Genomic DNA, 20908 nt, shown 5'->3' with positions numbered 1-20908 from the left:
ATTTTTTGATTTCCTCTTTGATTTCTTCAGTGATCTCTTGGTAATTTAGTAACGTATTGTTTAGCCTCCATGTGTTTGTGTTTTTTACCTTTTTTTTCCTGTAATTGATTTCTAATCTCATAGCGTTGTGGTCAGAAAAGATGCTTGATATGATTTCAATTTTCTTAAATTTACTGAGAAGGCCTCTATAAATTATTAACCTGAATTCTTCAGGACAAATTGCCGGCATTCCAGCCCCTCGCCCACCATCCCTTATGAGTGTCATGAAGACTTCCTGTCCCCAGAACAATGATAGTGCCATGTCCCACGTCTAAGCCGTCTGTGCCGTCTGAGGGGCTGGGGAGAGGATGAAGAGTCGCTTGCTGTCTCCTCCGGTCGGGCACCTGGGGCAGAGATCTAAAGGGGGTCTGAAGAAAACACACATGTTTTTGGATGATTGGCTGGAGGCCGGAACTCTTGATCAAAATCCTTCCTTCCAAAGCTTTGGTGAAAATAAAAGAAATCAAGCTGGTGGGGGTGGAGAGGGTCAGTCCTTAAATAAAACTAGGATCCTGTTGACTAGGGAGCTGGAAGCATTTCAGACACTGATGGCTCCAAACTGTTTGTTTTATTGATGGGGAAGCCAGACTCACAGAGGGGTGACAAGTTTCTCTAAGATGAACTGGAGAATCTTTTCCACATTTTTTTAGGCCCGATGCCGTGTTGTCTTTTTGTTTTTCTTGGTAGAGCAGTTTAAAGTTTTGATAAGATGACATTTTTAGTTGACTCCTGAAATTTTATAGCCCCTCCCCCCAAAGATTCTCATGTGAGTAGCTAGGGACTGGGTCAAAAGACAGCCTGGTGGGACTTCCCTGATGGAGCATGGTTAAGAATCCGCCTGCCAATGAAGGGGACACGGGTTCGATCTCTGGTCCGGGAAGATCCCACATGCCGTGGAGCAACTAAGCCCGTGTGCCACGACTACTGAGCCCGAGTGCCACAACTTCTGAAGCCCACACGCCTAGAGCCAGTGCTCCGCAACAAGAGACCCCGCACACGGCAAGGAAGTGTAGCCCCCGCTCACCGCAACTAGAGAAAGCCTGTGCGCAGCAACAAAGACCCAATGCAGCCAAAAAAAAAAAAAAAGACAGTCTGGGGACTTCCCTGGTGGTCCAGTGGCTAAGACTCCATGCTCCCAGTGCAGGGGGGCCCGGGTTCGATCCCTGGTCAGGGAGCTAGATCCCACATGCCGCAACTAAGAGTTCGCATGCCGCAACTAAAAGTCCCACACGCGGCAACAAAGATCCCACGTGCTGCAACTAAGACCTGACGCAGCCAAATAAAATATAAATAAATATTTTTTAAAAAAGACAGTCTGACTGGCCTGTCCCTCCATTTCCAGATGTGTTTTCTAACATCTGTACGACATGTGTCTGTTGAGTACCTAATGTGTAATAGGTGCCCCTGGAGTGCGTGTGTGTGTGTGTGTGTGTGTGTGATGTATCAAAACAACCCCTGCCTTCATCTAGCTTTGTGCATCGTTGGGCTGCTCCAGCATCCAAGGAGTCAATGCCTGTGAGTGAATGAATGAGCCCACCAGGAACGAATACAAGCAGCTTCTGAACAAGCTCAAGACAACCTACAGGAAGAAACCAGCAGCCTGGAAGCATCGAGAAGGAGACTTATTTGGGATTTTCTGGATAGCTGAAGGTTTACTTCTTAAAGTCCTCCAACGGTGTTTTAAACATCAGCAGTGGACACCCTCCCTAACCTCCTGAGTAACTGATCCTGACCATGACTGAAACTTATGTGATGATTCCCGAAGTTTCCCTTAGTTTTCTCCTTGGTCAACCCTCCATCCCCTCAGCGTGCCTTCTGGCGAAGCCCAATCCCCCTCCTCTTGTATTGCTTCTAATCAGCTGAGGCCCAGGGGACCAGATAACTGAGCCTGTTAGAAATGCGTGTAAAATCAGTAAAAAGCTCGAAGTAAAGCCAGGGAGTTTGCTTATGAGTAAGGTTCATAAACTTGAGTGGAAAGATTTTGTGACATGTACTTTGACTGCTCAGAGATTTTAAAAAAATTGTTTACTTTCCAGTGTTTCATACTATACTGTATACATCTATGTTGAATTTATGAGGTTACTGAATAGCTAAATCACATGCTGGTTTCTTTGTCATAGAAACCCTGGCCTGTCTGCTGGGAGGCTGAGAGTAAAGTGGTAGGGTTGCTAGCTTGTTTTCAAGAGCATCACAGGGAAGGTTCTCCAGTTCAGTTATTTTAAGCCACAAGAAGGCAGTTTCGCTATGAGAAGGGTCTCTCGTTTCCGGGAGATTTTGCCCATCAGTCTTGAGAAAGCATCTGCTGCAGGGGCCTTGCTCGCCAGCGCTTCCTTCCCCTTTGCCCCTGGAGGGTGCTCGCTCTTCACTCTGCCAGAAACAGAGCTGCTTCTGTGTCATTCCAGAGGGGCGTCCCAGGCCGACCTTACTGCAGCCCGACAGAGGGCCCTCTGAGCAAGTCCTGTCCGGAGAGGGCCTCCGCGGTCCCCTCTGTGCACGGGGAGGATGGCCTGTGCCAGCCTATGCCGCCCGCCAGTTCTTTGGCTGGCAGGTGCCAGGTGGAGACGGTCAGCAGCTCAGGAGAGAGATCGTTCTGGGTAGTTACTGCTAGCAAGGGATCCCGTTTTATCTACCTGCCATCAGAGTAATCTGTCCCCTGCTGGCGGCACCTCGGAGGAGCACTGAGCAGGTGAGGCTGGGCAGATGGCGGGGCAGCCGGGCGACTCCGGGCCGGAGAGGGAAGCGGCCAGGCCTGCTCGGGAGGCCGAGGGCGCGTGCGGTGAACTTGGAAAATCTCGCCCCCCCCCCCCGCCACCACCGCCCGCTCCTCCCCTGTTTATGGTGAAATTGGGCCTGCTTTAGGAAAGGTACAGTTTTCCTACTCCGTTTGTTCTCAGATTGGTGTTATACCCGGGAGCCAAATTAGTGGCTCAGAACACTGGGAAACAAATGCTCTTTCAGCATCCCACTGTGATCTGGGGATCCAGGTGGGGACACCAGCTGAGTGGTTGCCTTCTCCACAGAGCCACCCCTCTGCAGAGAATCAGCATCCCAGAGCCATTCAGCTCAGCCAGATTCCCTTGTTATCAGCTGTGCTGTGCGCATCTGCCTCACCCCAGCTAAACAAGCTGGAGGCCTCTTCTGTTATTTATGAAACCATATTCAGGACCAGGCCCGGGGGGCGAGTTAGGAAGTGATGAGTGAGCGGGCAGCGCTGTTTGGAGGGGCCTGGCCTGCCATGCATGGCCTCTCCCCGCGGGGCCGGACCCTCCAGGCTCCTTTCCAGGGCTGCCGTGCTGGGCGCCCTTCTCTCAGATGCTGGCGGCTGTTGGCTTGGCTTGCCCGCTGAGGGAATACTCCCACTGCCTCCGGCGCTGACTGGTCTGTGAGGGAGCGGCTGAGTCCCCACCTCACCCCCATCTGGACGTACCTGCCTGAAGTGGGGGAGCCCTCCTCTGTGGTGGCTATGTACCTGCTGGATGACATTTCACCCCTTAATCAACTGGCATCTGTCGCTCCCATTCAATGGGGCTCCTTGGGGGCAGGGAGCTGATTTGTCCTTTATTATTGATCTCTGACCTAGTAAAGCATCTGGCATGCAAAACACATTTTATACATGAAGGAAGGGAGCAATTGGCCAGGCTGCCAATCCTGGACTTCCCTGGTAAGTCTCCATCCCTCTGTCAATCCATTTCTGCAAATGTGAAAAGAGGAGGAGGGATAGATGGTCTCTGAAGACCCATCCAGGTCCAACAGTGCGTGGTTCTGACACTGCCTCAGGGCTGCTCCTCCTGGCTGCTGCTGCCACTGTGCTGAGGTCCCCTCTACCCTGGTGACCCTGCCTTCGTCAGGACGCAGGTTTCCAGTCTGGGTCTTGCTCTCTGTTGGCAGATGCTGTCCTCTGGCCGGGCTCTTCTCCCTGGCACACCCTCAGCCTGCCACTTTCCCAGTCGCACAGTTGACAGTTTCCTCCCAAGTTATGCCAGATGCAAGATGACGACTTGTTGGCACAAGAGGATGCATTTGTTCTGCCTGGGCTGCACCTCCTGGGGAGGCTGTGTTTACCATCCTTTCTGGCCTAGACCCCTCTCCACAAGGGGAATCAAGGGCCTTCTCATTTTCCATCAAAGGAGGGTTGACCTGTAGCACATCCCATCCCTTTGCTGTGCAGCCTTTGTCCAGGATGCAGGACCCGGACGAGCTGGCCTCCCTCCTCTGCCTGTAAGCCTGGTGCAGAACTGTTCCTGCTTTCCATGAAACAACAAAAATAACCATCTTTACTTGCACGAGAGAAATAATTTTAACTCTTCAAAACATATTATTTTACTTTGTTTGTATAATATCCCTTGTTGCAGGCAAGGCAGGATAAACATCTTGATTTCTTTGAGGCCCAAAGATTTGTTAGTATTTAATTCAAGATTTCTCGGAATCTTAGAAATTTCTAGTTGAATGTGAGCCTAGTGAATATCTCCTCCAGTGATTCTTAATCTCTCTGGGGACATGGACAGCCTTGAAAGCTTCATAAAATTTGGAAGTCTCTCTAAAGAAAAATGTACACACAAATACCATTCTGGATAAAGTCTCAAGGGGTTTGTGGACCCCTAAAACCTTAAGATTCCTCTTGCTCTGATCCAGCCACTTGGTTCAGTGGACAAAGAAGTTGAGACCCAGAGAGTGAGGGTGACACACAGAAGATCAAAGGGACGTGATAACCAGCACCATCCCCTAGGTTCTGTCTAAAACCCTTTCCAGCACACCGTACTGCTCACTGCCGAATCAGATTGGAAGACCAGATCCTGCCCTCTTGTTCTTGGCCTCTGATTCCTTCTCCTTTTAGATTTCCTGCTCACCGTTTTATTGCTGTAGATACATTCCTTGACTGTCTTTCGTTTCAGACTAGAAAGGGGCCCAGGGCTCTCCGTCGCCGCCCACCTCCCACGAGTTCCTTTTCTTCTTCACCCTAAATCGTGTCTCATTTGTCCAGCCTCAGCCCTCTGGAATCGCCTTGGCTCAGATGTTTCCATAGGAAAGTTGCCTCCCCTGTTGGCCAACTGGCCTGGGAGCCCCAGTCTCTTGTGTTCCCCCCACTGTGGCTGCAGAGACTTGGGGTTCCCTGCTCTCTCTGTCTGCCCTGGGTTCCCTTATCCTCTTCTTCAAAATTGTGATAAAATACACATAACAAACTTTACCATCTTAACCACTTTTAAATGTACAGTTCAGTGGCATTAAGCACATTCATATTGTTGTACAACCATCACCACCATCCGTTTACAAAACCCTTTTATCTTGCAAAACTGATATTCTGTATCTATTCACCAGAACTCCCCATCTCTTCTCCCCCAACCCCAGGCAACCGCCATTCTCCTTTCTGTCTCTGTAAATTTGACTATTCTCGGTACTTCATGTGAGTGGACTCATACAGTATCTGTCCTTCTGTGACTGGATTACTTCACGTAGCATAATGTTCTCCAGGTTTATGCACATTGCAGCACGTGTCAGAATTTCTTTCCTCTTTTAAGGCTGAACGATATCCCATTTTACATAGAGACCACATTTTGTGTATCCATCATCCGTCCACGGACACTTAGGTTGCTTCCACCTTTCAGCTCCTGTGAATGATGCTGCTGTGAACATGGGGTACAAATTGTCTTTTTGAGTCCCTGTTTTCACTTCTTTGGGGTATATACTCAGAAGTGAAGGGATGTTTTCTAAGGTGTCTTAATTATTCTCTGCTCTCCATCAAATCTATTTTTATTTTGTTCTTAAACTAACATCATTTGCGTAACTACTAACCTCACTGGGTCTGCGGCGTATGCCACGAAGAGTACTTTCTCAGCGAGCTCTGAGGCTCTTTCCTGTTCCCTCTCTCTAAGATGCCCCCCCTTCTCAGTCACTTCTGCTCCCAAGCCTGTTGAATCTTTTTCTTATTGCTTATCACCTCTTGACATTGTATAATTGTATTTATAGTTTGTTTCCCCCGTTGGAATGCGAGCCCCACGAAAGCAGGGACTTTTCTGTTTCGTTCACTGTTACATCTCTAATGTCAGACACAGTGCTTGGTGTGTATGCCTAAGACATAATTATTCAGTTATTATTAACTTATTAATAAATGGAATAAATGGATGATCGAATGAATGAATAAATAAGCAGGGTACTGTTCCTGCCCACAAAGAACTTACGGTGTGGGAGGGAGATAGACCTAATAGAACTGTAATATAAGGCAGAATATGGGGGCCCTGAGAAGCATCTGGTTAAGTCCTATGACAGTGGCCAGCAGGGTCGATCCAGAAAGTACCTCTGTGTACTGGGCAGACTAGTCCCTCAACATTGATAAAAAGGCCCAGGCTGTTGAGTAGCTTTAAATTCATTTTCTCATCCATCTCCCCTCAACCTCGTGATATGATATTATTATCATCAGTTTCCAGGTGAGGAAAGCAAGATGGACAGAGGTTAAGGAAATTGCCCGATGCAATGCAACCAGTAAGTAAGCAGGTTTGCAGTCTGGTCTGGCTGCCTCCCAAGTCCAACCTCTTTTTCTTTCTTATATCAATTATTTTTCTTTTCCTTATTGAGTTTCTTTTCAAAAATTACAAAAGTGGCAGCGCTCTCTGCAACCCGAAACAAGGCAAAGATGTGCTAACAACGGTGGGCCTTCACACCCACGTGAACATCTGGGCTGTTCCTTCCACACCACCTCTGTGCTCACACAGACTTATGCATGTGGATGCACTCAATGTGGAGTTTTCTCCGCTTTTACAAAAATGGAATCACACCGCACACATCAGTCTGCTACTTACTTCTCTTACTTGGAACATTACGGCCATCTCTCACGGCAAAAGATGTAGCTCTAACTCGTTCTTTTGAGTAGTTGCATTTATTGATAGTATAGCTGTACCACAGGTTACCCAAACGTTCCCCTACTGGTGGACATCTAGCTTGTTTTCCACTTTGTCCCACTGCAGAAGCTGCTGCATTATCCTCATGCCTGGGTACTTTTCTTTTTATAGGATACATTCTCAAACTGGGGCGGCTGAGGAAAAGTGTATGTGTATTTTTAATTGCGATAGATCCTGCTATACTATTTTCCCCAAAGATAGTAGCAATTCAGTGTCATGCTTTGAACCCCTGCAGTTTCTAGGCCGGTGCCTGCCCCTCGTTCTTCCCTTGCCTCTTCTCCTCGGAGCCCAGTACCCCTAGGCGCATCCCAGCCTCTTCTGACCTGGCTCAGGACCCTCCAGGAAGGCTGGAGGGACACCGCCTCCTTCTCTCACCTTCTCTCAGGACATGGCTCTGTCCTCTCCCTCGGCCAGTGAGGACCGGCCGTCAGGAAACCTGGATTGTAGTCCTAACTCTGTTCCTAATCAGCTGTTTGACCTTGGACAAGCCACTTAATTTTCTGTGCATTGGTTTCTTCACCCATAAATCGAAGGAGGTTGGGCTGGATGATGTATGAAGAACTCCCTCTCCAGATGACCTTCCCGGGTTTGAGACCCCATAGTGGTCTCACTGTGGGGAGACCCCAGTGGAGCACTGGGGTCTGTCTGCTCTCTGGGGGTCGTGGGGCCTGCAGCGGACAGAAGGGCCTTTCTACAGCCCACTTCCCTCCAAAGGCCTCGCAGCTGCCTGGACTGCTGGTTCTATCAAGAAATAGTGTGGAGGGTCGGGATTCCGGAGCCAGGCTGACTTAGACCTGGGCTAGAACCCAGATCAGCCATGACCTGGGGCAGCTTGCCTCACCTCTCTGTGCCTTGATTTCGGAATCTGTTAAATGGGCGAGCTAAAACGGTCTCGAAGTTCTGGAGCAGCACCGTCAGTACAACCGCCTGTGCCAATGGAAACACCGTCTAGCCGGAGCTCCCAGCACAACAGCCACTAGCCACGTGGGGCTGTCGAGCACCTGAAACGCGGCCACTGAGGCTGAAGACTGGATTTTAGATTTTATTTAACTTTCATTAATTAGAATTTGTATTTAAAAAGCCAGATGTGGCTAGTGGCTATCTTGATGGACTCTGCAGCTCCAGAAGATGAAGATGTTATAATACAGTACATAGAAAGCGCTCAGCCAGCCCAGTGTCTGGCACATAGTAAGCACTCAATAAACGTCTGCTATTATTAGGTATCATGTGTCTCACTTTCCGGCCTACCACACCTGATGGCTCGCAATGACACCCCACACTGGCTGTCCTGGAGTCACCTGGGGAGGCAGGGAGGGGGGAAGGTTTTGCCGCTGGTGATGCATGCCAGTAATGAGCCTGGCACTAAATGTTTCTGGTCTGCTACTTTCCCTGGAGGGTCATGTGAGCGGAGTGGTATGTGGCCTGCTTTGCAAGTGATTAACATGGTGTAAGCAATCTGCATGGAGAGAAAAACCCCTCTGCTGGTATTCCATTATTCTATTAGAGTTTCAGAGCCGGGATTAAGTGGACATGATTTCTTCCTATGGGCCATTAATTTTGTTTTATTGCTGGTCTGATGGCCATTACCCTTTTTGCCAATGCATTCCCCCATTAGGTTTGTACAATTAACAAAATATGTGCTGTTAGGGCTTTGATGGGAACAGTGGGATGGAAATAAAGGGAGGGGACGCAGCCTCCACTGAGTTGGGGGTGAGGAGAGGCTGGACCCTGGGGTGGGGCCTCTTCAGCACCTGCCTGGTAGTCACTGGCATTCCTGGAAAAATCCCTAAGACCTTTGCCGGCTGTCTCCTGACTTGGAATGGAGGAGCTGCCCAGGGGCGTGAGAGAGGGAGGGACCCTTGGTGGGCCCGGCTGGGAACAGTGCAGCTGAGAACGTAATGAGCCACCTCCGTGCTGTCACCTTGACCCCTCAGCAGGCAGCGTGCCTGCGTCAGCCTCCAGGTGCCCCGCCCTGTGACGGAAGCAGCTTCCAGGCGACACCTGCCCTCTCTCTGTGGGGCAAACAGGAGGACCTGTGCCTGATGAAAATGGGGGCCTCTGATACTCAGCGTCATCTGGTGATTGCCACGTGGAAATGCAAGATCAGTGTTATTAGGTCATCCAAATTTTGGAGAAAACTTAGGAGCCTGGATTTTCAAATGTGAAATGTCCCACTTTTCAGATGTTGGCAGAATTTACAAAAACATCAGACAGGCAAGAGGCCAGCTAGGGGCTGCCAGTGGGTGACCTCTGCCAGGCACTGAGCTGCCCTTGGAGGGTTTTGAGGAGGAACGAACATGACGCAATTTGTGTTTCAGGAAGATCCCGGGCTGCGGGAGGTAGCGGATGGGCAAAAGCGGGGCCAGGCTGGAGGCCAGGAGACCGATTGGGGGCCCTGGGGAGAGAGAAGGAGGCTGGAGGCAGGTCAGTGACGATGGGCCAGGAAGAAGAGCAGGGGTGCTCCCGATGGAGGATAAGCACGTCTCGGGTCTTGGTGTTTTCTCACCTCCAGGGGTGCCCACTTACAGGAACGGGGTCCAGCTTAGAATCTCGGGCCTGGACGGGGCCTGGGGAGCATGGCTGAGGGACAATTTCCAGGTCCTCTGCAGCTGGGTGCCCAGCACTGCCTGTAGCCCAGGGGGCTGAGGACAGTGGGGAATCAGCCTTGTTCTTACCAGGCTTTGAGGAAGCCCGCGCAGCACCCTCCGTGCTGGGTGGGTACGTTTCTCAGAGCCACACATTAGTGCCAGGTGATCCTCTCAGTATTCGGTTACCCAGTTGTTGTGTCTTTGAGAGCCTGGTGGCCAGGGCCTGCGGTGCTGTCACTGACAGCCTCACTGGACTAACGTAAACCACTGCGAGCTGTCGTCAGGGGGCGAGGGGGGCAGATGTGGAGCAGAGAGGGGACTCGGGTGATGAGGTGGGAGACGCAGGACACACCGTGGGGGGACGAGTGGCCCTGCAGGCATTTCCTCCTGGGAGGGTCTGTTCAAGTTTTCTTTCTCTTTGGGGAGTTTTGCTCATGTGCCTACAGAGGCTTCTCAGAGATGGGGACCATCCAGAGAGACTCTCGGTGCCTGAGAACAGGTTGTCACGATTTGTCCTCATCCTAAAGGTCTGGCTGGGGTAGGAACAGAGGAGCTTGTCACAGGCAGTGGGATGAACGCAGAAGCCCTCAGGCTTCTTGGTTTGTCTCCCGTTTCCCATCCAGACTCTGCCAGCCCTCCTGGGCTGTTAGCCCTCCTAACACTGAAAGACAGCAACAGTGGCTTCATTCGTCATTATGAGTATGCTCCAGGCATTGCCCAAAATGCTCTCGGTGCATCATCTCCCTTAAAGGCGCTACTCTTATCCCCCTTTTAAAGGTGCGAACCTTGAGGTTTGTAGAGGTTAAGGCTAGGAGAGTGATGGACCCAGGCTTAAACTCAGAACTGTCTGACTCCCGTGTCTTTACTCTTACCCACAATCATATACTGAGCTGTGATATGGGGGTGAGTCTGGGCAGCTTCAGAGATGTAGAGATGTCAGATGGAATTTTGGTTTAAGGATCATCTAGTCAAGCACTATCATTTTGCAGATGAGGAAACTGAGGCAAGGAGTGGTTAAAGTTCCGTGTCCAAGATCACACGGTAAGGGAACGATGGACTCAGGGTGTGAACCCATGATGCCCTTGGTCTAGTGCCTTCTGTGGTCATTGCTAAGCCCCAGGCTCATCTCTATCCATCCTTCCAACTTACCTAGGATGCTTCGTGGGAGCTCGCTCAGCTGTCCTTGGGCATGGAGGGTCAAGTTCTAGTGTGCTCCCTCCCGTGGGAAGCTTTCTTCTATCCTTCTCCCCACCTCTTAACAATGAACTTTCATCAGCTCCCTCATTTACCATTTCATAAATATCCTCATATTTATAAATGTGAATGCTCAATTCCATTTATGATTCAAGTTTATCTTCATGGTGAGTAAGGCAGGCCTGAGTTTCAATTCTGGTTGCGTTATTGCAGGGCCGCTGTCTGAAGGCCTTTGACGTGATCACTTGCCTTCCAGGACTACAGGCTGCTGGATTTGGAAGGCCCCAAAATATCACGCACGTGGTTCCCCAGCACGTGTCTGCTGGTGCATGGTGAGGAGTGAAAAACAAGGACAATGTGGAGAGGTTGCATGTGCACATATGTGTGTATATGTGTGTGTGAGAGAGAGAGAGGGACAGATAGAAACAGAGAGAGATAGAGACAGAAAGAGAGAAGAGACAGAGATGGTGGGGGGGATGCTTTTCATGATGCTCCATTCACTTCAAAGAGTTCAAAGCGTGGTCCTTTTTGCTCTCCTTACTTTTGGGGGTTGAATTACTTTATGAAACGGTGGTGAAAGAAGACACTATTAATGTTTTATCAATATACATGTTTGTCAACCCTCCCAGTCTCACAATGTTTTTTTAACATTTTACGGATGGGGGAAGCCAAGTCTGGGAGACCATGCTCTCTGGGGCATCTTCTCACCCAATTCAGGATTCTCTTTGCCGTGTTGGGAGCTCACTACCTTCCAAGGAAGCCTAACTCATTGCTGGATGGTGCATAGGACTAGAGAAGTCTTTCTTGTATTGAACTGAGGATTGGCTTCCTCTAATATCTATCAATTAGCCCTAATTCTACCGTGTATAGCCATGCACCCTCTCTGTCACATAGTTTCTTCAAATATTTGGAGGGCCACCATGTGGGAGAGAGATTGTTGCTTTAGTCAATAGAATTAAGTAGGACCAATGGGTCATATTAGAGAGGGACAAATGAAGGTCCATCTCTAGTTTCTTCTCCCATATCTTCTGTCTCACGGGTTCCTAATAAGGAAAATAACAACAATGACAGCTAACATGCAATGAGTGCTTATTTTGTGTGAGACACTGTTCTAAGCACTTTACGGTCTATGAACTCATTAAACCCTCACAGCCAACCTCAGAGGCAGGACCCTCATTAGCCCCATTTTACAGATGAAAAACCGAGGCGCAGGGAAGTTAAGTAACTTGCCCGTGGGCCCACTGCCAGGAAGTGGTGGGACTGGGATGGACACCTGTACAGTCTGCTTCCAGAGCTTGTGCTTTTAACTACTAAACTTTTAACTTTAGTTAAAAGAACTAGATGTCTTTGCTCACCTCTCTCTTCTACTCATCACTGTCAAATTTATTAAAATATGATGCCACAGCTGCATCTAAAAGTAATGTGGATTGATAAGTCTAAAGTGAGGGGACCATTCTCCCCTTGGTTGGCCACCATATAGCTATTTAGGCAACTAGGATCAAAGTAATGGGTTTGGCAGCAACACCATACCCTGGGCTCTACCTCTGCTTGCATTTAACTCAAATAACCCTTGCCTTTTTAAAAAAAAAAAAAACAGGTCACCCCAATCTGTGATTTTTGCAATTGATTTTTGAATGTAAGAGTAGGGTTTGGTATATTTATTCGTGTCAAATCTTTTTCTACAACTCTGTAAAAAATAAACTGGATTTGCATGTGGGCATAGACTGTAATAATTTGATGGTTTAGAGTGATGGGATTGTGGGCAATTTTTTTAAATTTTCAAATTTATTTAATTTATGGTTGTCATGATGTTATTGTGCAAGAAATAAAAACTGGTAGAGGAAAAAATTAACTTTTTAGTTTTGGGCCATCCTTTTAGCTTGTTCAAAGTTTTATAACACTGCCCATCAGAATCCATCTCCCCAGCAGAGGGGCTGTCCTTCACAGCTTAGCAGCATGTGCAAATGGCAAGTCTGCCGTATCTTCTTCCAAGTCGCTGGTGTCTCGACAGTCCCAAGAGGGCAGGGATAAATCCCCACTCCATGCAATTCTGCCTAGAAACTTCCTGTACTGAGTTCTCGTATACTCAGTAGCAATGTGTCAGTAGTTTAGAAGATTGCAAGTTGGAGCCCATTGCCAGCCAGGGGCTGGTTGTGGAAACTGATTAGAATGAACCGAGTCCGCCCCTGAACATCTCAACAGACACTTGCTGAGAACCTGACACATGCTGGGCTATAAAGATGCATAAGGTGCAGTCCTCATCCTCACGCACTTGCCTTCAGTGGTCTGGTCTTGTCTCTGAGGTCCTTCCGTGAGTCACCAGTCTTGGTCCTGGAGATATTAGTAGACAGCCCCAGAGGAAGTGCCTCATCCTGGGCGACATCATCATGAACAAGAGGGACATCTTTCCATGAGCACGTTGTATTACACCCCATGCCTGAATCTTCTATCTGAAATTCTACCTCTTCCAGGGAGCCTCTCTGTCTTAATTAAAAGGAAAATACTAAAGAGAGGTGGGGTGGGGAGTGTCCTCTTCTTCATGACCTTCCTTTGTTGGAAAACCTTCAATGGCTCCAGGAGCTCACAGCCCAAGCCTGGCCTCTCTGCCGGACACTCGGAGCCCGGATGTCTGGCCCCTCCCTGCTTACTCAGCGTTACTCTCTCCTCTAGTCTCTCAGGCGGCCCAGCCCCTGCCTTGTCCCTGGTCACTCCATGCTTTCCCCCCGTCACCCTTGCTCAGAATGCTCCATTTCTTGGAATGCCCTCTCTCTTCTTCCACCAGCCGAATCTCTCCTGACCAGTCCTCCAAGATCCCAGTCAAGGTCTCCCTCCCCCTGAAAACATCCTTGAAGGCCCCAGCTGTCGCCAACTTCATTTCTCTGTGGAGAGAGAGTTATGGTCTCTACCACACAGTTAGCACGACTTTATGTACGTTCTCGTCTTATTAGATGATGTTTCATATGGATATTCTTATTTCACCACTGACGTGGCGGCACTTTGATTACAGGAGCTGTGGATTTCATTCCTGCTGCACCTGGAGAGTGTAGCTCGCGGAGCAGACACCTGATAAATATGTGCTGGGTTTTTCTTCTTCTTGTTGCTATTGCTTTATCCCAAGACGAGAATTAAAAGCAGTCATGTTTTCTGATCTCTCCAGTCACGCCCCCATCATTTTTCTCCATGCACATCTCCCTTCTAACCCAATGGGACTCTTCACTTTTACTTGAAAGTGCCCTCCTACGTCTGGACTTTCCATAATCCTGCCATAAACCACAGCATCGGTGGTGGTATTTGCTTGTTTGGGCAGCTTCCCCATATAGATTGCCAGCTTCCCCAGGGGTTCCTCAGCTCTGTCCCCCTGCACGGGGTCTTCCGTCAGACAGGTGGCATCAGTAAATGATCATTGCCTTGGTCAGCTCAGGGCTCTCCACAGCCATGAGCCTCTTTTTCTCTGGGGAAGGGGATGAAACTCGCAAGAAACTGAGGCTCCAAGCAGGTCAGGAGGGAGTGATCCTGTCTCTCCGTCCTGGTTAGTCCTCTAAACAACCGTCGTTTTGCACCAGGAGCTCCTTGCTCAGGAAACTCCCCCCCACTCAGCAATGGGGACACAGGGCTGCCAGCCCTGGCTGTGCTCCGGAGCAGGACCCACTTCCGAGTTTACCCCCATCCGATCTTGGCTCTCGCTCCCAGCAGAATCATACACAGTCTATAAAGATGTTTTCTTTCACTGACAGGTTGACTCTGGAGCAGGACCCTGAGGCTTGCCGTCCTCCATGCCGCTCACCAGAAGAGGGACCGTGAACCGTGAGTAACTCTGACGGGCATTTTCCATGCTGACTCAGTAAGGTTATGGGTGAAAGACCAGCCCTGAACCTGATCTTTCACAGCCGTGCATTGTGCGAGAGACGCACTCCCTCTCAGTGAGCTGGTCAGAATGTGCAATACAGTGGACCTCTAATTAGATGAGGTCCGAATGTGACGAAGAGGCCCTGTAACATGACATCCTATTTAATTAGACTGTATTGATTGTGCGTTAAGGTGGACCTGACGTGTTATGCGTGTCATGAGTGTTGGAGAGGGAAGCTCTCGAGTTTGCAAGGGCAGGCTAAGCTTGGGAGGCCGTGAGAGGAGGACCTGGGCCAAGGTCATAGCTCGCGCTTGCTTTTATGTCTGGTTGTTTCTGGAGAGACGTGAGGGAGGAAAAAGGAGATACTGCTGGTCGCTTCCCTTCCATCAGCACGGGACCTGCTCCCCACCTTACCCGTCTGTGTATTTGCTCATATTGGTTCTCCCACCTGGCAGAAGTCTTCCCACTTGTAGGCCCTGGCCTAAGTCCAGTCTGCTCGTTGCCACCTCCTTCAGTAATCCAGCTAGAAGTGATTTCTCCCTCTTCTGAGATTCCGTGCCTCATCCGTCTGCTGGGCATCCCTCTGCCCGCACTTCACTATGTGCCCTCAGCGAGGCTGTGAGCTCCTGGAGGCTAGTCTGGGATTCCCTGCTCCTTGTTTCCCCTCTGCACCCTCCACCTAGGCGCCGCTCAGGCAATGTCAGCTGGAAGGGCTGGCCTGGGGCTGCACAGCTTCCCTGCCCTGTTTCGTGGGCTCCCGGGGGCTGAGCGGCTGCGACTTTGATAGTACATTGGCTCCCAACCAGTCCACGGAATTATAAATGATTAACCGTTATCAGCGCACATCTTCACCTCTGTGTAAAAATAGATTGACTGTAATGAGCATTTGAATAAATCATAAGAATGGCCGCCCTGCGATCGTCTAACATCCTGCCCATGGCTGCCTGGTGAGTGAGCAGGGCGCCGGCCCTCCGCCTAATGGCCTGCGCAGCACTGCTGATGCCTCTATGATTGACAGGGCGTGGCTCCCAGGGCATCCCCTCTCCACCCGGCTTGGAGTGGTCGATCCCCAGACACCGGGCCGGGGAAGGGTGCCTCCCTCCATCCTGTTCCAGGAAGGCCTACCTAGGAGATGGGGCCGGGGTTGGGGGAGCCAGAGTAGGAAGATAATGACCTTTGTGAGAATCGATGTCTCCTTGCACCGGAGGTTAGAGGGACCTCATCAGTCAAGTCAGTATGAGAGGAGCAAGCCGAGCGTGAAGCTTCACGAGACTGGGGTGCGTGTAGGGGAAATAAGTCTGCACGCTCCGTCCCTGTCTCTGAGAGCAGCCGGGCGCCTGGCCCGGGCCCACCCACACCTGGGGGAGCTCCCTCGTGGGGACACTCTGGGACCCGCACAGAGGAACGAGGAAGAGTGGGGATCTTCAGGTCCTGGGACTCTGAAAGGGGAAGGTTCAAAGGCTCTTCCTGGGAGTGTTTTTTGCTGAGGGGGAGCCTGCCTTTTGTGGGGGGAGGAAGAAGAGGAGGGACGGGACCTGCTGAGGAGGGGACAGTCTGCAAGGCTGAAGTGAGGGCTGGATTTGAGAGGGAAACAGCAAACGTTCTAATTTAATTCGAGTGGTGTTCCAGTTATTATGGCTGTGTAACAAACCACCCCAAGACATAGTGACTTGACACCGTTCATTATGCTCATTTATTCTGTGAGTCAGGAGTTCACACAGGGCACAGTGGGGAGATTGCCTCTGATCCACAGGTCTGGGGTCTCTGCTGGGGCAGAAGCTGGGTGCTGGAATCGTCTGGAGGCTCGTTCACTCACCCCTCTGGGGGTGGACACCAGCTGTTGGCTGAGGCGCTAGCTGGGGCTGTCCACCAGGCCCACGTGCCCTTTCCACGTGGCCTGGACATCTTCATAACGTGGATCCTCATAAGGTGGTGGTTGGATGCCCAGAGGGAGCGTCCTGAGAGGGAACAGGAGCCGGACGGGGCCGCCCTGCCCAAGCCCAGCAGTATCACTTTCACACATTGCCCTGGTTGGGGGCAGGTGCAAAGGCCCACCTGGGTTTAAAGAAGGGGACATGGACACAGCCCCTGCAACCATGTCTCAGAGGAGGAGAATCCACAGCACATCAGATGAAGAGTGTGATTGGGGGTAACGTGTTGTGGTGGCCGTCTTTGGAGGGCACACTCCCACACTAACGCTCCTCAAGTCTGGCCCAGCACAGCCTCATGTACTCCCGAGGCAGGCTAAGGAAGCCTGCCTGCAAGAACCAAACTGTCTCTAAACCCACCCAGTGTCTGGGTTTAAAGGCACCCCCGAGCCCGGCTAGGCTCCTCCCCAGGGGGGCATTCCCCGAGGACACGCTGGTGTTAGGAGGCCCTGCATTTGGCAGAAACCGCTACCTCATTGGTCCCCAACCTTTTTGGCACCAGGGACTGGTTTCCTGGAAGACAGTCATCCCCCGGACCGGGAGTGTGGGGGTGGGGAAGGGGAGGGATGCTTCAGGCGGGAATGCGAGTGATGGGGGGCGGCAGGTGAAGCTTCGCTTGCTCACCGCTCACCTCCTGCTGTGCAGCCCGGTTCCTAACAGGCTGCGACCCCTGCTCTACATTATAGTCCTTCCCAGCAAGAATGGGTTCAGTTTGCCACCCACAGCTTGAAGTGCCAGGTCTGGAGAGGGCCTTAGACCTGTGACAAGGACTCCACAAGCCTGGAGCCCTTCGTTCCCAGGCATAGCTCTCACACCCTCCACTCCCTGGCCTTCCGGGCTGGGGGAGGCTTCAGCCAAAGGTCAGAGCGAAGAGGCTGTCGGGTCTGTCAGGGTGTGCGGGGGGGCCTGGGCTATACGGGCAGCCCTTCCTCCGTGATCCTCGTGTCCTTTCCTCTCCTTGCTTCCGCTCTGCCACACCCTGTAACCTGTGGGAGGCGGGGCCTTTGAGGACCAGGCTCCATCTCCTTTGCCATTTGCCTGACCCAGATGCAGCTAAGTTTTGGAAGAGAATCTGAGTACCCTGGATGCCTTGTTGTGACTTAAGGGGATAGAAACAAAACTCAAGCAACCACAGGGTGAGAGGAGAACCAGTTGGTTTTTCCAAAGGGCCAAGATATGAGAATGGCTGATGGTGAAAGGGAGGGGGCAGGGAAGAGAGGGGCAAAGGGGCTTGGTTTTTGGGTTTTTTAAAAATTATTTATTTATTTATTTATTTATTTATTTATTTATTTATTTATTTATTTATTTATTTATTTTTGGCTGTGTTGGGTCTTCGTTTCTGTGCGAGGGCTTTCTCTAGTTGCGGCGAGCGGGGGCCACTCTTCATCGCGGTGCGCGGGCCTCTCACTATCGCGGCCTCTCTTGTTGCGGAGCACAGGCTCCAGACGCGCAGGCTCAGTAATTGTGGCTTACGGGCCTAGTTGCTCCGCGGCATGTGGGATCCTCCCAGACCAGGGCTCGAACCCGCGTCCCCTGCATTGGCAGGCAGATTCCCAACCACTGCGCCACCAGGGAAGCCCCAGGGGCTTGGTTTTGATGAAAAGTTTTGGAGGGAGAGTCTTGGAGTCTTCCACAAGTCGACTTAACATTAATAGTAATAGCTGTCGTTTGTTGAGCACTTACTACATGCCAGACGCTTTGCTCAGCATGTGATGTGCATGTTCTTATTGAACCCCTCACACTATCTTATGAGACACTGTTACTATCTTGGTATTACATACAGAAAGGGAACAGAGGCTCAGGGACAAGGGAGGTACCCTAGTCAGTGACACAGTAAGTTAGTCACAGAGTTGAAATCAAACTTATGACTCTATCCTAGAGACTTAATCACTTCATTATGCGGCTCCAAGAAACTCAAGTTTACTCTCCTGTAACAGGGAGAAGTCTGATGACATCACCTCCAATGTCACCCTCAGTTCTAAGATTCTAAATGTGCAGAAAAGATTCTGGGAACTGACTTAGGCACCTCTAAAGTGGAGGCCGGCTTTGTGGAAATGGGTCTGTGTGAAAGCACAGAATGATTTCCTGTTCTCTCCTTTCCCCTTTTGTGAAACTTAGGTCAGGAAACCAATGTTTAATTTGGGCAGGTGAAGGAAACAGATAAAAACCGAAAAGATCATTTGTATTTTCAAGGCTTCAACTTGGGGGGAAAAACATTGGGTTTGAAGTCCAAAGCTGGGGTTTGAGTCTCAGCCCCATGACTTAGAACCTCTGTGATTCTGGATACATCTCTTTGGTCTCAGATTCCTTGTCTCTAGAATGGAAATGGGATTGTACACCCTTCCCAGGACGGCTGTGAGGACTAAATGAAATCCAGCACGTGAGAGCTTTAGAGCCATTCCTGGTGCACAATATGTATACGGTAATGGTTCAGCCATCCACTCACCCAGTACGTTAGGAAAAAGTAGAGATGGAAAGACTGTTCCTCTCCGTTGCTGCTGACAGAGATGGTCTAGCATGTTTCCTTTAACCGTACTCTCCATAAAAGTTCACTCATAAACTATTGATATTTTAATAATACACATTAGCATCTTGCCCTTTGACAGATGAATATTGAATGAGCAATAAAGAGGCAAAAGAGTAACCAGGTACATGGCTGCGGGGAAGCTGGAATCATGAGTGGTTGTCAGAGGGAAGGCCCCTTTCTAGGGACCTTGTGACTCCCCTCTCTCTCCAGTGGCCCCTAGCAAACAGCTCTTAAAAGGAGCTCAGAATCCGGTCCAGCCCAGCCCAGTCAGGCAGGATTTGTCCCCGGTTTTCCTTCACTTGGCCGGAGGGGACTTGGGAGAAGACAGAAAAAGGTCATTAAAGAGCTGCTGAAGGCCTGGACTTTTCACCCTCGCGTGAAATACCTGGCATCTCCCCCTCCCTTTGCGGAAGATGCAGGCTTCTTCCCCGCATACTCTCTCCTGCTCCGTAAATTAAAAGTCTGCACACCAAGTGCCCACAAGAAATCAGTCAACAAGCTTAGAAATAACTCAAACTACTTCCGCCCCCTCTCCGTCCTCTGCCCACCAGGTCTTGATGGGGCCTATGCTTGGAGTATGTGTGTGAAGATTTATAAGACAGAATTTCCTGCCTTTGCAGCTCCTGCTCCAGCCCTGCTGCCACGGCCTCCAGTTTTTCGTGGCCTCCATCTGGCCTGGGAGTCCTTGAGTGTGCAGAGAACAGTGGCAGGGGCTCTTCGTTGGTCCGGCTTAATTGGTGTGATTTAATGACGTTTGTGGCGGATTCAGATTTATACGGCTTTCTGAGCTGCAAATCTGCTTTCTAAATGTAGAATTTTTGTGGAGTGGTAAAAAATGATGGCTGTTCTGTGACTCCTGCCTCCCAAGCTAGGAGATTGCAATTTACATTATGCAAATAGACGTTATGCAATCAAGGCACTTTAGCAGGAATCTGGCGGCAGAGAGGCCGCTGATGAGATGTGAGGTCTGCAGCCCCAACTGGAGGGGCTCTGGAAGAGCGGAGATGAGGTGGGGAGGGGGTGGGGCGGGCGGAGGGGGTCGAGTCTGTTCCGCTGGCCCAGAGATGAACGCTTCCGGGGGCTGCCAAAGCGGCTCTCTCAATGAATGGCTTTGTTTAATCATACCCCCTGTCCAGAGGACTATTGTCTTACGGATAATTTTGTTTGCCTAACGAGATTTTGCTAATTAAATCTCCTTTCAGTTGGTGTGACTGTGACTGCAGGAGAGGGGCTATTTGGAGTCTTCTCCATAAACCTTTCTGGAGAGGAGCAGGGAAGGAGGGCCGGGAGGGAGGGGAGGAGAGAAAGGAGGGGAGGGAGAACCTTCCCTGCGGTAAGCAGGCCTCGGGAAGCTTCCAGCAGGGTTTGGAGCTACAAGGTGGCTGCCACCACCCACCTGGGCTTTCTCTCCTGTTCTCTGGAAATGCAGGTACCCATAAATCTTTGTCCAGCCTGAGGGATTTCCCCCCTTTTCGCTTCCTCTGTGGCTCCTGTCGCCTCCACCATTACCCTTCTCAAGTCCTTCCCAAATCCCCAGAGCTTCTGCGGGATTTCCAGGCACTGCTCCCAGCAGCTCTGGCTGTGGGTGGTGGCAGTGGTGATGTAGGAACCCTCCCCTGGCCTTCACTGTTAGCCAGCCGGCCTGGCTCTTCAGAGAAGAAAAATTGCTCCCAAATTGGCCATTTCTCCAGCGATAATTACATGAATCAAAGAGGAGGAGACCTTGTCAAATTCATGTATCATCAGAGTCAGCCAGGGATAGCCTCCTGTATGTGGAGGAGCCTAGCGCTGTGCCAGCAATAGCTGGAGCCTAATTAATGCTGTTGTGAGCGTGTGCCCATGTCACGCCTGTGCTCCTCCATCCCCAGGGGTTCTTTACTGTCTGCAGCTTC

The 20908-nt window shown here is 50.5% G+C and overlaps 1 protein-coding gene across 5 annotated transcripts in view; it reads left to right on the top strand.

The window, feature by feature from the left end:
* The window catches only part of PKNOX2 (PBX/knotted 1 homeobox 2), a 258254-nt gene that overhangs the window by 57729 nt on the left and 179617 nt on the right, over window positions 1-20908 (top strand). For all 5 annotated transcript variants that reach the window (XM_061203226.1, XM_061203224.1, XM_061203225.1 and 2 more), the window contains exon 2: window positions 14449-14518. The gene's annotated coding sequence lies outside the window, so the exon portion shown is untranslated. The remainder of the gene's footprint in view (window positions 1-14448; window positions 14519-20908) is intronic.

This window comes from Eubalaena glacialis, chromosome 10 (genome assembly GCF_028564815.1).
Source record: "Eubalaena glacialis isolate mEubGla1 chromosome 10, mEubGla1.1.hap2.+ XY, whole genome shotgun sequence".
Classification (NCBI taxonomy): domain Eukaryota; kingdom Metazoa; phylum Chordata; class Mammalia; order Artiodactyla; family Balaenidae; genus Eubalaena; species Eubalaena glacialis.
Note: the sequence above shows the minus strand (reverse complement) of the source record. Positions and strands in the feature narration are given on the sequence as shown.